The sequence below is a fragment of the Marmota monax genome, unplaced genomic scaffold (assembly GCF_021218885.2).
Source record: "Marmota monax isolate L192 unplaced genomic scaffold, Marmota_monax_Labrador192_F-V1.1 WCK01_AAM20220418_F8-fsc00110, whole genome shotgun sequence".
NCBI classification, from domain to species: Eukaryota; Metazoa; Chordata; class Mammalia; order Rodentia; family Sciuridae; genus Marmota; species Marmota monax.
Window position 1 is genome coordinate 2,922,259 of NW_026694633.1, and position 13,841 is coordinate 2,936,099.

Below are 13,841 nucleotides of genomic sequence, written 5' to 3' on the forward strand. Positions count from 1 at the left end.
CTAGAAGTAATTTCTCTTTGAGGAAAAAAATTAAAAATAATCTAATTTTGGGTAGCCATAAGTATGTTCATAGAACTATTTTAGATGCATTATCCAAGTCCCTCAGCAATATTTTCCAGTTTGTGTAAGTACAAACATATTGTACCATGTCCTTCAACTACTGGGTTATCAGTGCCCACTCTTAGTTGATTTTCCCAAATACTGTCTTGAATTTAAACATCATATAAAAGGAAGATAAAAAGATACTGTGTGTTAAGTGAATTGAGAACACTGATACGAAAAGCTACCATTTTTGAGAATGTATTACATGCTAAGTAAGCCATTAGCCTATATTTATATCCTGTTATTAAATCCTCACAACAGCTTTCCAAGGTCAATATAATGTCTCATTTTAAAGTAAGACAACTAGGATTTACAGATGTTAAGAAGCTTGACCAAGTTTACATACTTGAAAAAATGCTAAAACTACAATCTGAAGTCTTCATTCTTTCCATGAATTCCACATACTCTCTCAGAAATGCTGCAGAGCATGTCAGGATCCAGCCTTCACCCTTCAACCCCCAGAGGCTCAGACCAAGAAAACATGGGTGGTATCATTAGACTCTAGGACAACTAGCACTGCACAAATCAGAATCGGCAAAAAAACTAAATCTTTCTTTAGAATTTGGAAACACACAACATATATATGTTAAAAGAGATTCTGAATACTGCAGTGACTGAAATGACAACATTATGGCGTTCCCTGTAATGCAATAATGTGAGCCAGAAAAATCTTACATTTCAACAAGTTCCAGAAATCTTTCTTTCTGGTTTACAAGGAGAAAGGGGCCTTCATTTTCTCCCCTAGAGTTCTTTGCCCTCCCCCTGCTACATTTCCCTATAAGAAATTTAACTTATATCAATCAAAATTTCCATTTTAACAGATGTACATCTCACACTCAATATGCCACCCTTTGCAAAAACTGCCTAACCCAATAGCGAATGCAAAAATAATTATGTGAAATATTTCTTTAAAACCTTCAGCAGTTAAGAAAAAAAAGACACACCTAAACCCATTTTTTCCATCTGGTCCCCAAACTTTAGTTCATGGGCAAAGTATATGGTATTTGTATTGGCAGGGAGAAGAGTGTGATTTCAAAACATCATCTAGTAGCACTGTAATATAGACCATAGTGCTAATGAGGCATGGTGGTGAAGATCATTCTTATAAAAATATCAATTGTTTCAATATGTAAAAGTCTGCTTAAAACTAGATGTTGAGTCTTATTCATGTCTAGCCATCCCAAAAATGAATCCTACAAGTTACTAATAGGCTTACAACCATCTCTAAAAAGAGATCAAAAGGTATATACCCTGCCCAATATGTCTCAAGGAAATGATGACAGCAGATCTCAAAAAAAAATGCTTTTTTAAAGTTTGAATGATTGCATAATCTGATGAAGGAGTTGTGCAGACTTGCCATTTGGTAGTAGTAGGGGGTAAAGAGGGGGTTCAATCTTGCTGGGGCTCGTTCTCCATGAGGATGCTAAAGTCAAGCAACCAAGACTTGAATCAGTAAAGTGCTTAATGAGTTCTCATGAAATCCCCACATCTGTACTGTATTTATTTTTCCTTCTTGATTAATTGCTATGTTTCTCATAAAGAAACAATTTTGTGTGTGTGTATCCTAAAAGTTTAAGTAGGGCAGGGGGATAGCTCAGTGGTACCGTGCTTGCCTGGCATGTGCAAGGCCCTGGGGTTTGATCCCCAGCACGGGGGGAAGAGTGGAGTTTGGCCTAATTATAATACTATTGCATTTTACTTTTATGCAACATCATTTAAAGAGCTCATAAAGCTAGATTCCACATTCATAAACACAAATTCTTTTCATATTGCATGATTTGTCCATACCAACAAGATTGCCCCTATCACCAACCAGACTGGCTATCCAAATAAAACTTGTGGGATCCTATCAAAACACAGCAACAGTAAGTGAAAGAGCAGAAGTTTGTGAGTTCTGCCTCATTCCATGGAGATGTGATTTTTTGTGTATTCAGAAATCAGAAATTTCACATTGCAAATGTATATAGTTTAAAAGAACTCCCCACAGACATGCTCCAGAAAGTGATTTATGATCCCCAAATTGCCATAACTATCACATTCTTAGCACATAAGTCAGACATAAGAGCAATAGGTGAGTAATTGCATGTGTATTTTTACACCTACAACAAATATTGGTCCAAAAGTGAGATTCCCACAAAAGGAATGGGTTGGGGGCATAATTCACCTATGAGAGTTCTGTTATATAGGAGAACTCCCTCAATGTTGTTGTATGAAAAGCAGATATCAGATACAGAAAAACAAAAACTTCCCACTTCCTCTATCCATGGCCTCGCTGTTTATACCAAATCTGGTAATAAATGCGAAATTCTCTCCTCATATACCATTCACAAGTAAGAATCCAGGACTGGGGCTGTAGCTCAGTGGTAGAGCATTTGTATGCACAAGGCCCTGGGTTAAATCCCCAGTGCTGGGGTGGGTGGGGGGAGTCCATCATTTTATCCAAAATATAAAATGATTATATGATACACAAAAATTCTCAAAGTAGTAAAAACCTGAAAACCAATTCAAAGTCAAAATCTTCTCCTAATCTTAGAGGAGATTTTTTTTTTTTTGCCAATATGTGATATTTTGTGCCCTTACTAGAGGCATACCAAAGCAGCACATACTATAATTGCAGTTTCCCATCTTTTTCTCTGCTTTATTGGGGCATAACTGACAAATAGAAATTGTATGTACTTAAGGTAAATGACTTGATTTTTTTATGAATTCATTTTACTTATACATAATACTAGGGTTCATTTTGACATAATTACACATGAATGGAATATAATTTGCTCCAATTCAGTCCTCCGTACTTCCCATTTCCTTCCCCTCATCCTCCTCCTGTTCCCTTACTTCTCATCTTCTATTTATTTATAGTTCTTTATTTAATTAGTGCTTGTGGATATACAGGAAGGTGAGATTCACTGTGGTATATTCACATATGTTCTTAGGAACAACTTGACGTTTTGATACATGTGTCAAACCGTGAAAGTGATTTTTGCAATCAAGTTTGTTAACATATCCAATCACCTCATATGATAGTTGTATGTTGTATTTGTGTTCCTGTGTGTGTGTGTGTGTGTGTGTGTGGTGAGAACTCATAAGAGGTACCTTCTTAGCCAATTTCAAGTATACAGTAAAGTACTGCCAATGATAGTCTTGCCCTGCTGTATTTCAGATGTCCATAATTTATCCTCTTTGCATAACTGAAACTTTCAGTTTTCCATGTTTTAAAATACGGTCACCTTTTATTGGAGAAAGAAGCCCACGGCCCCCTTTAGTTGCTACATGTAAGTCTGGCTTTCCTCTTCATCAAAACCTTCTGAAAATAAGGTCTCTTTCTCTTTATCGTGAGCGTGGAACTGTGGTTCTTGAAAGCTTCTCGCTGCCTTGGTTCCAGGCCTTTCTTGTCTCACATCAGTCAGAGGAAAGAGTGCCCCCACAGGCCATCATTAACCTGCCAATTCTGCCTCCAAACAAGGAGGACAAGAGCTCACTAATTTGAAGATCAAAAAGCCACTTGTCCATTATATAATTGGAATGAAAGGCAAAATGTTGCCGTTCTGAAGAGCACAGTAATTACTAGCTGTTAATTGCTCTCTCGTGGTGGCTCACTTTTAATTAAAAAGAACAGCTCGTTGCAGGCCGATAAGCAATGGTGGAGACCACTGGTTTAATCAACAAAGCAGAAAAATTTGTTTCTGCCGCAGCCAACAACAGCTTGAGAAATCTTCAGATATCCAATTGAGATTAAAAACTGTCTATTTAGTGCAGTCAGATTTTATTTTAACCAAGGAAATGACTATTTGAAGTCTTCCAATGTGAGTGTCCCCGCCACATCCCTGCTGGTGCCATGGGGACTAATCACGGACTGAGGTTGTGATCACTCAAGTAAAGAAATTTAGCGACTTTCCTCTTGACTTCATCATTCTTGGGTAATTGGCCTGTCTGAGGTGAGTACTCTCTTTTTTTTTTTCTTCTTTCCTTATTTTTTTCTTTCTTTCTTTTTTTTTTTTTTTTAAGAAAGCACTTTAAAGTATGGAAGGCCCACAGACTGTGCATTTAATTACCGTTCATATTTCATGCAGTCAAACTGAACTTCATTTAAAAAGAAAATGATTTACCTATCTTTTAAAAAGCCTTATATGCTCTGCTTTGTTTTTATATTCCAGAGCTTATATATTTACATGCCAAAAAAATGAATTTAGGGCATCAAAGTTAATTCTGTAAGATGCTTCTCTGTCTTTTCCCTTTCATCTCACAGACAGCAAATGCCAACCGTCTTTATGGGGAATACCTTCTGAAAGGATAACGCTCTGTTTAGTTAAGAAGGTTCTCTAGGTGAAGTGGGTTACATGGTCACAGTTGGGCTCATAGCTCCAACTTTGGACAGTGTGTGCACCTACCCCAGGCCTCTTCTATAGTAGTTGGAGAGCCATTTATACTTTTTTAAATTGCGTGTTCTTCCACTTTACTGTTTCTTATGAGTCTTGGCTTGATTTTAGTCTAGTCCTTCATCAAGGAGAAAACATCTTCTCTCTTCACTAATCATGAAGACACACATCCCTGAGTTATCTGGGTAATACTAAAAATGAGTCATCATCAGAATGCCTGCAATAGAGACCAGCAGTCAAATATCTACCCGTCTCACTGGGTAAGTGTTAGTCTTTCTGTACAAAATGGCTTATCACTTCTGCTCAAATGGTGCCTCTGTAAAGATCTGTCCCCTGGCTGGACACAAAGCAAACTTCTCTTTCTCCTCAGACTATCGACAATCATCAAGATACAGCCTACAAACACAGGTAGGTAAATGGTGCTTTAATTTGACTAAAGGAAAATTAATGTATTGTTAGCTTAATTTGCTAGTCCTTATCTTTTCTTTGGAAATACTGCTGACGTCAGGCTGATGGAGGCTGGTACCTGCTTCATGCCTCTGAGACTATCTACCTAAAAGCACAGAGCGCTCCCTCCTACTAGGAAATTTATCAATTAACTCTTAAATTAACTTCCCCATATTAAGGTTGTCTTTTTCAGTAAGAAGGGGCAAGACAAGAAAATAGAATTTCTAGAGGGTTTTTTTTTCCACTCTCTTCATTTATATCCAAGAATAAATGGCCTAGCATGTAGAAAGAGCAGAGATAAATTTAAGTTTAAATCTCACTTTTCCATTTCTTCATGAGTAACCATGGGGAAATTATTTAGCCTCTTAAGAAGAATCTTAGTTCAATCTATGGAGAAAATGACTCTTTTCAAGAGATGTTGCAAAAATTAAATGAAATAATATTTTGAATATAGTAGGTGTTCAATAAATAATAGTCATTCCTCAGAAATGATGGATGCTGGTAATATATGAGTTCTAATTCAGGAAGAATCCCTCCCCTGTATACTTTCAAATATGGCAGGACTGAAGAAGACAACCTCAGAATTATTGTGTCCCCATTTTCTCCTAACACTACAATTCATCACTAAGCATGCCATTAATTACTTAAACTACTGTAAAATCTGGCTTGCGGTGGAGTGGAGCACAATGAATTGGTAAATGGCATGAAGAGGAATTTGATAGTGAATTTGCTTTAACATAAAGGTAGGAAGAAAAAAGAGAAATTTTCTAAAGTTTAAACTCCTGAAAATTTCCCTCATTAAAAGAAAATTCGTTCATTTTCTTTTAATGAGCAAAAGAAAAGTGCACGCATACACACACACACACACGCGCGCGCGCACACACACACGCACATGCACACCACACACACTTTTGCCAGATTTCTCTACCTAGCCTGTCAATCCTGTAAATAAGTTTAGCAACAGTGAGATTAGTTTGGTGAAGGTAAGAAATCATTCAGATGCAGCAGCATCTTTTGATTTAAGAAGACCATGCAACTAGGAAAATAATGAAATTAAATTACTTTTTCCTAAAATAAGTAGTTTCCTCAAGTGCATTTCAAAGTTGTTGCCACTTTGATGTAGTATACCTTCCTGGCTTTGCTTCTCCTGGGAACTATTACACGGCTTCTTTTATTTCTCACTGATAACCAGGAAGCTTTTAAAACAATTACTGAATTCAATGGAAAATTCAATGCCTAGGTGAAAAATATTAGTCTTATTTTTAGTTACAAAATAAACATAAAGCTACAGTCATCCTGTCTGTATACAATCATGACAATATCAAGTTCTAAGGTTGAAAGAGACCTACAAGAGTTTTATGCAAATATAAAAGTTGCAGAATGAGTCCAAACGTATTGAAGAAATAGTCAGTAAATTCTATATTCAGACAAATGCCAAAAAGAACTGCTATTAATATGCCTCAGGGCTTCATCTTCCCCAAAGGCTAATTAGCAAAGGTCCCCTATGTAACACTAGAACTTGTTAAAAAGTGAATGGCCCGTTTGTCAGGAGTAGGCTCCACCACCAGCTCCTGGCATGACCCTGGTAAAGCCTGTCACTTCCTAGATTCAACGATTGAAGTAGAGAAGCCCTGAAGGCCAATCCATCTTAAGAAGCCTGTTTTTCTATGACTGCTTTTTTAAAAAATTCTTAATTGTGGTAAAATGTACATAAGATAAAATCTACCTTTTTGGTTGGGGAAAGTGGTATTGGGGATTGAACCCAGGCGGGCTTTACTACTGAACCATATCCCTCGTCCTTTTTATTTTCATTTTGAGGCAGTGTCTCACTAAGTTGCTGAGGCTAGCCTGGAACTTGTGATTGTCCTGCCTCAGCCTCCCAAGTCTGGGATTACAGGCATGCATCACCACCCCCTGAAAAATATACCTTTTTGATTTTTTTTTTTGGAGGGGGAAGGGGCACCAGGGAGTGAACCCAGGAGTACTTAACCAGTAAGCCACATCTCCAGCCCTTTTTTATATTTTCATTTACAGACAGAGTCTCATTAAGTTACTTAGGGCCTCGTAAAGTTGCTGAGGCTGGCTTCAATCCTGCCATCTTCCTTCCTCAGCCTCCTGAGCCACCGGGATTACAGGCATGAGCCACCACACCAGGCACCTTTTTAACTATTTCTAAGTTTACAATCTAGACATGTTATGGACATTCACATAGTTGCACAACCATCATCACTATCCTTCTGTAGAATGTTTTAATCATTCCAAACTAAAACTCTGTGCCCATTCTCTCCTTCTGCTAGCCCCTGGTAACCTCTATTTTACTTTCTGTCTCTGGGCATTTGCCTACTCTAGGTAGCTCATGTAAGTTAATCAGACGTCCTTTATCCTGTGTGGCTTATTTCACTTCGCACAATCTTTTCAAGGTCCCCCCATGTTGCAGCATGTCAGAATTTCCTTCATTTTTAAGACTGGGTAATATTCCATGTGTGTTTATACCACATTTCATTTATCTGTTCATCCGCAAATGGACAGTTTCCACCATTTGGCTTTTGTGAATAATGCTGTTGTGAATGCTGGTGTATATTATCTTGTTGAGTACCAACATTGTATGACTACTTTTGAGATTCAGGAAGAGCACAAGCGGACCCAAAAGGCTATGGAGAGCAGCCTGTCGGCATCCAGCCCATCTGCCTTCAGTGAAAAAGCCAAGGAAACAGGTTAGTCATCTCTTCACTCGCTTTGCACCACACCAAGTACCAGAAGATGCTCAACAAATGTCTTCTGATAACCGAGAGGGGGTTCAGTTTCTTTTAAACAACTCCACATTAAATCAAAATCCTCTTGTAAGGTATGCAGTGTCTGACCTGCCCCGGGTGCTAGTTAAGGCCAAAACTAAACAATGTGTTCACACACAGGCTTTCCTGAACACTTATCTTCCTATATCTACTCATGGTATCCAGACCAGCAGGACTGGGGTGATTGTAACCAATTCTGATCATTGCAAACCCCTGCATTCTCTTTGTGGAGGCACGGGGCGGGTGGGTAGGGAGTTGGAGGGCATTTTTTTTTTCTCTATCCTTATTTCCTGTTTCTAATTTCCAGGCAGCACCTGTCACCAGCAGTCTTGACTTTCACAGTTTTCTTTTGAGCCTCTTAGCTTTTTTTCTCAGACTTGTTCTAAGGTTTATCAGAGGAAACACTTGCCCTCCCAAGGATGGCCTCCATGCTGTGACAGATTAATCCAAGTTGAGTGGACTTCCTTCAGACAGAGGACACTAATTATTACGAAGGCACTTAGAACACAATGCGAGCTGACATCTCACAGACCATTCCCTGCCAACTCGGCATTGTCTTAATGTCAGACCCTGTCAGTTCCCAGCCTTAATTACATCCTGTTTACAAACATTAGGCCTGACTTCAGATGAAGCCTTAACAAAGGTTGACAAAGGTCAGGGTCACATCGCAAGGATGTTATCTGTCTGTACTCTGCTCTCTTGATAAACCAGAGGTAGAGGTCTGATTTCAGAGATAGCTTTCAGTGCACAAAAATGCACCGGGGTCCCTGGAATATCTAATCTCTGCGGACACATTTTCATCCAGTCTGCTAAGCACTGTAGCAGGGAGAAGGGGCCAAATTTAGAGGGCCAATTTGGTGCTGTGTGTTATCTGGAATCTCCCGAGGGCAGCCGTGGGCGAAGGTGTTGGGAAAAACCCTGTAGCAGGAAGGCCCCATCACCCTTTGCCGCTGAATCAAGAAAAACAAATTCAAAGCATAAAAAATGAACGGGCCCGGTTTCAAAGATGACAAGCAAATTCTAACCAGTGCATTGGACCTGATTTTTAAATCCTCATTATTTTAGAAATGTTTTTTTTTTTTATCTTAGTGTCCATGAGCAGATTTTTCTTAAGCAAAGCACTCTTTAGTGTCTTTTTATAGACTAAATTTGTAGTAGCAGATTAGACTTGAGTTCAAAACATCAGATTTAGGTTTCCGTGCATTTCAATAGATTAAAGCAATCATATCATAACCCTCCAGTTTTTCTAGATTAAGGCCTTAGGGATCATCATTCCCCACTCGGAATCTCTATATTTTACAAATGGGAAGACCATGACCTAAGAAGTTTGGAGAATTTAACATAAATGGATCTTACAGTACTCTGGGGGCAAAGTCAGGTTAAAACCAAAATGCCTTCCCCCAGTCTGGGGTTCTTCCCCATATTTAGAGAAACTGAACCTTTTTAAATTTTTCTTTTACCTTTTTAATATTCTCATGGAGGCTGACATCCAGTTGTGAGACATCTGTTTAACAACTTATACGACTCACCCCTTCAGCCTTCTTTCCAACTAAATCACTTACATTCTTTTCATCTTATTGATTCCTATCTTACAACACGTAAAATTTTTTAAATTTTATTCTCTGGACGTACTCCTCTAAGTCTGGGCACACTCTTCTAAGTCCCTTGTGCACACAAAAGCACTCAGTAGATAATTTATTTAACTGCTTGGGCCTCATTTGATTCTCCCAAAAGATCAAGACTTTCACTATGCCAAGTTCAGTTCTTTTCTATCTGGGTCCAGTTAGTTGCAATGAGTTTGACAGACTGGTTCACCAAGTGCACACCTTGAGCAAGTGAGTTACAGGTGCATTTCTCTACCATCCCCCCACCCCAAGACTTGGGATTGCAGGAGTGTTCTACCACTTAACTACACCCCCAACCCTTTCCATTTCTTATGTTAAGACAGGATCTACTTCAGTTGCCCAGGCTGGCCCCAAACTTGCAACCCTTCTGCCTCAGCCTCCAGAAGCTGGAATTATAGGAATATACCACTACATCCAGCAAGTTGCAGGTGTAATGCAAACAAATTTTTTCTAATCAGATTCCTAAGTTATGCCCTACTAGCCTGCCATGTCCCATGCTCTGTGCCACCAAGACCCAAGACCTTTTGCCTAGTCACCCTCCCAAGGAGCTCATCTACACCTACAATATTGATTGACTGCCACCAGTGAGCAGCTTTAAATTTTGCAAGCTTAGGGCTAAATCTTTGCTTCTCTTTCTTCCTCAACTCTGTGAGACGCCCTCCATCAGTTCCAACACAGTAAGGGTCAGAACAAGTCACTGGCAGGGTCTTCCTCCCAACCCTTCCATTGTAGATAGAAGAAACACTGCTCTCCTGATCCTGAATCTTCACTTGAGAAAGTTCCTTCTCAGCCTTGCTACTTCACCATAGTGAGGAACTGTACTGCAACATAGTCAAGCATATAAGGATATGCTGTATGAATAAATGGATGAAAAATCAATGAATCAGTGGATGAATAGATCGGCTTGGGAAAAATCCGCAGCTCTTATTCCTTCTTTCTCTACAGCATCCCAGTTCCTCTTTTATATAACTCCTTGTGGCCAACTCCATTTTAAGGCTTTCATCACCAGCACTCTGAATAAAGCATGGTTGCTTTCTCTGCCTTAGTTTCTCCATCTAATCCCTCCCTACCATAACCAGGGACAGGCAGAAGCACTATACAAAAAAAAAAAAAAAATGGCACTTCACTATCCTATAGAAAAGAGACCCTGTACAACTAACTATCTTATGGAATATTCTAGTTTGTTACATAAAAATGTCAAGTAGCTCTAGGCCCAGGTCCAACTCCTGCCAAGTGTGACTTATTTTGTTCCCCCAGGATGACAATGAAATGCTGTTAACTACCCTTTGACTACAATCTTCTGAACAGGTGTGCACCCCATAACATTCTGTGGTCTAGACCAGATTTCCCAGCTTATGGGAGATTATGTCATTTGGGACTGAATCCAAGGTTTGGCTTAAATAAAGACATATTACGGCCTTGCTGCTTATGCGTAGACCGCATACACAGAGTGAAGGCAGATGAATCTGCCCATCAAGTGTAATATGGAGTTCTCTGACGACAAACTTGACTTATGGTAATAAAATTGAGGTTAGAGTGAAATTGAACTAAAATCCCTAGGTGTTATAGTACTTAAACTTGCTTCACTCACTATGATGAGCTACGTAGTTCAGAAGGTGATAGTTCTTGAAGGTTTACAAAAGTTGTGCTTTAAGATCCTCCCATTGTAGAAATGTACATGTTGTCTGTTCTGCGTCTGTCAGCTAGTGGCTGGACTGTCCAGTGGGAACTTCTATCAATTAGCAGAAGGAAGAGTTGCAGGGAGTAGAGAGAAAGGGGGATGGAGGATGGTGGAGGGGGGAAAATGAATGAAAAATGAATTCATTCCTTGAGGAAGTGTGATAAAGCTGGCCTTTTTTGCATGCATTACATATACATTTTAGTGCTAAGTACAGTTTAAAGATGGACAATAATCATCCATTATCCAGGTCACACTGACACATTAATGGTTCTATTTGTAAATCTTAGGACAAGATCAATAATCGAGAGCTTTAAAAACAGAAAGCACACCTGCAACCCCTTCCCACCCTTGAAAAAATAACTGCCTGCCCTTTTTTCAGGGGGTTGTTTTACTTTCTCTGCATTTGTAACGTCAGTCATAGGCACAACTTACTCTCCCATCAGAATTGGGTTACAGCCCATGGCTAACGCCTTCAGAAATATAGACCTAATATTTCACAATAGCCCTGCAACCACATGCTTTACTAACCCAAACAAAAAAATCTAATTTTAGGAGGAAAGGAGTTGAGAGGGTCATAAGGAAACCATGTCAGTAATCTAGCACATACTTTTACATTGGGGGGCATGCAAAAGTCTAGCACTCAAGTGTTAACTCCAGAATTCCTAGTACCCTTCTAATAAACTGTGTAATGCAAGTGTCGGGGATCTTCTCCAAACAGGAAAACAGACACTAGCATATCCAAAAAGTTCTACAGCTCTAAGCCCAGAGCCAAAAAAAGAGAGATCGTTTTACAAAATAATTTATTTTGCCAAACTCATGCTGCCTTATTCAGGGGTAGATTGTTAGGGGAAAGGGGTTGGGCAGTGACCAGAAGATTTGGTCTGGAAGGAACAGGGAGGACGTGAAATGGGCTTTGGGGACATAATAATTAAACAGGAATCCTGGGCACTCTGTAGAAAGGAATCAGAATGGATGGGAAAGCAATTGTTGCTTGCACTGACCACTGAAGACTTGATGCCAAAATCTTTCCTTTCATTCAGGTGTCTGGATCCATAACAAGATAATCTGTCACTTACAACAATGCCAAATTTGATTGTAGAAAGTCATTGTGCTTGTGATAGGTACAAGGGCTGTCCTCCTCCTTCCCTCAACACCTCGGATGTGGAGCACACAGCAGGTATCTAATGAGTGTGCCTGGCATGGGGAAATAGAGCAAGTACAGCAGGGGATAGAACAACATCTCAGACCCTCCTGCATGTCATACTTTAAAGCAATCCTTTAAAATATTGGAAAGCTGTTATATTTTTGAATCAGCTTTTTCCATAATGCCCAATTTGACTCAGAAAACGAATAAAAATAAGGAATAAAAACTTTTTTGGCCTCACTGATCAGAAAACAAAACAAAACAAAAATTTAAATCCCAGTAGACACAGTGATGCATAATTCAGTATTTATTTTTTAAAGGTGGAGGGGTAATGGGAGGAGATCAGGGATGCCCACAGCAGCCGCCCACTTCCCACAACAGAGAGCAGCTTCCTTCTGAGACAGACAAGAGGGAGTGCTAAGCAAAGCCCCAGCCCAAAAGATCCAACCTTGCCTTTGTTCCACTATCGTGACAGCTCTCCCGGGGTCCTTCTAGCCTCATTGAAGGTACAGAATATAGAAGGAAAAGAAAGAGAGATCTGATAGGGGGTTTTGCCACAGGCCAGACCTTGAGAAACAATATTATTTTATGCTCCTATGACAATCCCAACTCACTCACTCCATTGTGTCTGCCCAAGTTCCCGAGCAGCTGGGAGCTGGCCAACTCCAGTAGGGCTGTCAGCCTAGACAAATAGCAGTCATCATTTATTGATACAAAGTAAATATTCAGTACAGCCATATAAAGTAAATATTATTATCACCATTTTACAGAGGAGAAAATTAAGGCTAATCTATTTAGCAGGTGATGGAGTTGGGATTTGAACCTCAGTTCTCAGTTCGTCTGACTCTAAAACAGGAGATTTTTTTTTTCCTACTCTCCCTCCTGGGTCTTAGGTAAATTCACACTCCAGAGGAGACTGTGAGTTACGTAAGAGGCATTCTCGTCCATACTCAAACTAGGCATCATTTTTTAGATGAAATCCTTTGTATACATAGGCCTAGCAATTTAAGCTTAGTAGCTTAAAATTTGCGGGGGAAAAAAAAGTCAAATATCACAAAGTAACAAATATTTTAGAAGTCTCTCATTCTTCCTACACAGGGAGGCCTCTTTGTAAGAATATCTTGTGAGACTTACTTGTGCTTATAAAAATAAATATATTAACATTGCATAGTACTTTTCCACAGAAAAAGTTCAAAGCATTTTTCAAATACCAATTTTGGTATTTGCTTGAGGAAAAAAGAAGCTGAAATATTATGAACAAACTCTAGGAAGCATCTCTTAAATAATCTAACTTCCTCCTTCCTGAAAAAATTTAGACATCTCAAGATAAAACACACACAAACAAGGGGCTGGGAGTATAGCTCAGTAGTAGAGCACTTGCCTAGAATGTTAAGTTTGATCACCAGCACCACAACACACACACACACACACACACACACACACACACACACAGGTAACATAGAAGTCCAAAATTCATGAGAAGTATAAAACATTTTTGACAATATGGCTACTGGCATTTGAGCACAGAAACTAATGTTCAACTTTTTGAAAAACAAGGTGAAAAGGAAAAGATAGGTTATGTATAATTCTCATTTTCAAAAAAGGTACTTCTGTGCATTGTTCTTTAAGAGGCTTTCAATAAAATATTGAAAAAATATCCTCTATCACTGCTTT

General features: G+C 39.2%; 1 protein-coding gene across 10 annotated transcripts in view; it reads right to left on the reverse strand.

The window, feature by feature from the left end:
- The window catches only part of Mecom (MDS1 and EVI1 complex locus), a 546,152-nt gene that overhangs the window by 390,216 nt on the left and 142,095 nt on the right, over nucleotides 1-13,841 (reverse strand). The gene's annotated exons all lie outside the window — the stretch shown is intronic.